This window comes from Symphalangus syndactylus, chromosome 17, assembly GCF_028878055.3.
Source record: "Symphalangus syndactylus isolate Jambi chromosome 17, NHGRI_mSymSyn1-v2.1_pri, whole genome shotgun sequence".
Taxonomy (NCBI): Eukaryota; Metazoa; Chordata; class Mammalia; order Primates; family Hylobatidae; genus Symphalangus; species Symphalangus syndactylus.
The window spans coordinates 34,137,861-34,141,382 of record NC_072439.2 but is presented as its reverse complement, the minus strand read 5'-3'; the positions used below and the strand labels follow the sequence as shown (position 1 = coordinate 34,141,382).

The 3,522-nt window shown below is 43.3% G+C and overlaps 1 pseudogene; it reads right to left on the bottom strand.

The window, feature by feature from the left end:
* Nucleotides 1-2,176: 2,176 nt before the first annotated feature.
* On the bottom strand, nucleotides 2,177-2,853 carry LOC129466279 (proteasome subunit beta type-3-like; annotated as a pseudogene).
* Between the last annotated feature and the right edge of the window lie 669 nt (nucleotides 2,854-3,522).

The window sequence follows — 3,522 nt, the reverse complement described above, 5'->3', positions numbered from 1 at the left end:
ACTGTGAGTGAATTAAACCTCTTTCCGTTATAAATTACCCAGTCTCAGGTATGTCTTTATTTTCAGTGTGAGAACACAGTAATACATTATGTATGTCACTTAACCAAGAAAGAAGTTTTCTTCATTGTCACAGATTTATATCCTCAAAGTGTTCTTTGGAGATACTTCTAATACAAGGCAGTCTCTTGTTTGTTTGGGTTATTTTTCTTTTTTAGGTTGCAAAAGTGTGTTAAAAACTCCAAAAAATATGTAAATATGTAATATATAAATAAAATATGTAAAAATATGTAAATTAAAAAAGTGTAGATAGCTTGCCCTCAAGGAGGGAAGACATAACCCCCTACTCCTTAAGTGTGGGCTACAGACAGTGACTTTCTAGACAGGAGAGGAAAAGAACAACTTTACCATACAGCAACCTGACAAACACACCACCTCAGGCAGGTGACTGTGGTCAACATTGACAGTGACAACCCCTTATAAAACCACCAGATCGAGCCAGGCGTGGTGGCTCACGTCTGTAATCCCAGCATTTTGGGAGGCTGAGGCGGGCAGATCACGAGGTCAGGAGATCCAGACCATCCTGACTAACACGGTGAAACCCCGTCTCTACTAAAAATACAAAAAATTAGCCAGGTGTGGTGGCGGGCGCCTGTAGTCCCAGCTACTTGGGAGGCTGAGGCAGGAGAATGGCATGAACCCAGGAGGCGGAGCTTGCAGTGAGCTGAGATGACCCCACTGCACTCCAGCCTGGGCAACAGAGAGAGACTCTGTCTCAAAAAAACAAAAAACAAAAAAAATAAAAATAAAAAAATAAAAAAGATTAAAAAAACCACCAGATCTTGTGAGAACTTACTATCATGAGAATAGCGTGGGGGAAACCACCCCCATGATTCAGTTATCTCCCACGGGGTCCCTCCCACCACACGTGGTGATTATGGGAACTACAATTCAAGATGAGATTTGGGTGGGGACACGGCCAAACCATATCATTCCACCCCTAGCCCCTCCCAAATCTCATGTACTCACATTTCCTCTATGGCCTTCCTCCCAAAATCCACAACCCCAGACTAATCATGATAAAAACATCAGATAAAGTGGAATAACAGGTCTGGGCGTGGTGGCTCACACCTGTAATCCCAGCATTTTGGCCGAGGTAGGTGGATCACGAGGTCAGGAGATGGAGACCATCCTGGCTAACACGGCAAAACCCCGTCTCTACTAAAAATACAAAAAAATTAGCTGGGTGTGGTGGCGGTTGCCTGTAGTCCCGGCTACTTGGGAGGCTGAGGCAGGAGAATGGTGTGAACCCAGGAGGCGGAGTTTGCAGTGAGCCAAGATTGCACCACTGCACTCCAGCCTGGGTGACAGAGTGAGACTCCATCTCAAAAAAAAAGAAAAGAAAATTTCAATAATAGGGCATCCTAAAAACACCTAACTACTCTACTCCTTGAAATTGTCAAGATAATCAAAAACAAGGAAAGTCTGAGAAATTAGGGAGACATGACAACTGGATGTAATATGTTATCCTGGACTGAGTCCTGAAACAAAAAAAAAAAGACATTAAATGAAAACTAAGAAAATCTGACTAAAGTACAGACTTGAATTAGTAATAATGTATCAATATTGGTTCATTAATTGTGACAAATGTACCTACTAATTTAAGACAATAATAAAGGAAACTGGGTGTGGAGTATGTGGGAATCGTATGTACTATCTTAGCAATTTTTCTGTAAATTCAAAACTATTCTAAAATGAAATGTTATTCTTTAAAAGTTTTTTGACATAGAAGTTTATAATATATTGCTAAATGATAAAAAAAAGGTTAAAAACATTAAATTTTCAATAAAATATGTATTCAGATCAATACATGACAGAGAGATACATACACATCTGGATAAAATATGTATCTAGTTGTATAAAATATATTCAGATCAATAGATGACAGATAGATAGACACATACATACCAAAGTATTAACAATGATAAGCTCTAAGTGGAATGGATTTGGGTGTTCGTTATGTTGTTTTGGTTTTATATTTTTATATTTGAGATCCACTAATCATACAATAGGAAAAAATAGTGTATAAAACATTTAAACAAAATGATGGAATGTTTTAATTTATTTTGATTTTTTTAAGAAGGGATAGATAGATAGATATTTTTTTTTTTTTAAGTGGGCTCTGGGAACAGTGTTAGTCCATTAGGGCCTTCAGTGTCCTGGTGGTGATTTTGTCCTTCTCAATGATGTGGACAATGACTCCCATGCCTGACACGGCATCCCGGTCCACAGCATTCAGCATGGCTTGGAAGATGGTTTCAAACAGCTGTTCTGGATCCATGTTGGACTCCCAGAGGGACTCGCACATTTCATACATTTTTTCTGCACAGGTGCCACTGACCATAAAGTCTTCAGTCACCATGGGGCAGCCAATGAGCTCTAGAGAGCAAATAAAGGGCTTAAAGGTCTTCAGGTCCAACCCAGCAATGACTGGCTCAGTATAGTAGGGGCCAAACGTTTCTCAGACAAGAGGCCTTGACCACCATGCTCATAGGGTATAAGATTTGACTGCCGACCTTCCTTCAACTCACACAGGTTCAGCCGAAACTTGAGGCACTGGACAACTGTCTGGATGTCAGTGACGAGCCGGGCCAGATGGATATACAGCCGGTCACCCATGGGAAAGATCTGGAAGTCTGTGGTAACCATTTGGGCCTGGATCCCGAAGCGCCCGTCTGCAGCTATAGCCAAACAGCTCTTCTCCTTCATGGCCATGATGGCCCCTCGGTTATGGGGCATAATAGACATGATTGTGGTATACTAGGAACCCTCCATCACCAGCGCAATTCCAGTAAACTGGGTCTAGCCTTCCCTTATTTTGACATTTTTAACGCCTAATTTATTTTTAACCAATTGTGCCTACTTTATGCCTTTAGAAATGTTTTATCAATAGTTTTATTTTGTAGTCCGGGTGTGATGGCTCACGCCTGTAATCCCAGCACTTTGAGAGGCCTAGGTGGGAGGACGGCTTGAGCACAGGAGTTCAAAACCAGCCTGAGCGCCGGGCGCGGTGGCTCACGCCTGTAATCCCAGCACTTTGGGAGGCTGAAGCAGGCGGATCACGAGGTCAGGAGATCAAGACCATCTTGGCTAACACGGTGAAACCCCGTCTCTACTAAATATACAAAAAAAAAAATTAGCCGGGCGTGGTGGCGGGCGCCTGTAGTCCCAGCTCCTCGGGAGGCTAAGGCAGGAGAATGGTGTGAACCTGGGAGGTGGAGCTTGCAGTGAGCCGAGATCGCGCCACTGCACTCCAGCCTGGGCGACAGAGCGAGACTCTGTCTCAAAAAAAAAAAAGCCTGAGCGACATAGGGAACCCCGCCCCCCACCTGCCACCGTCTCTACAAAAAAATACAAAAATTAGCTGGGTCGAGTGGTGGCACCTGTGGTCCCAGCTACTCGGGAGGCTGAGGTGAGAGAATCGCTTGAACCCAGGAGGTGGATGTTGCAGTGAGCTGAGATCGC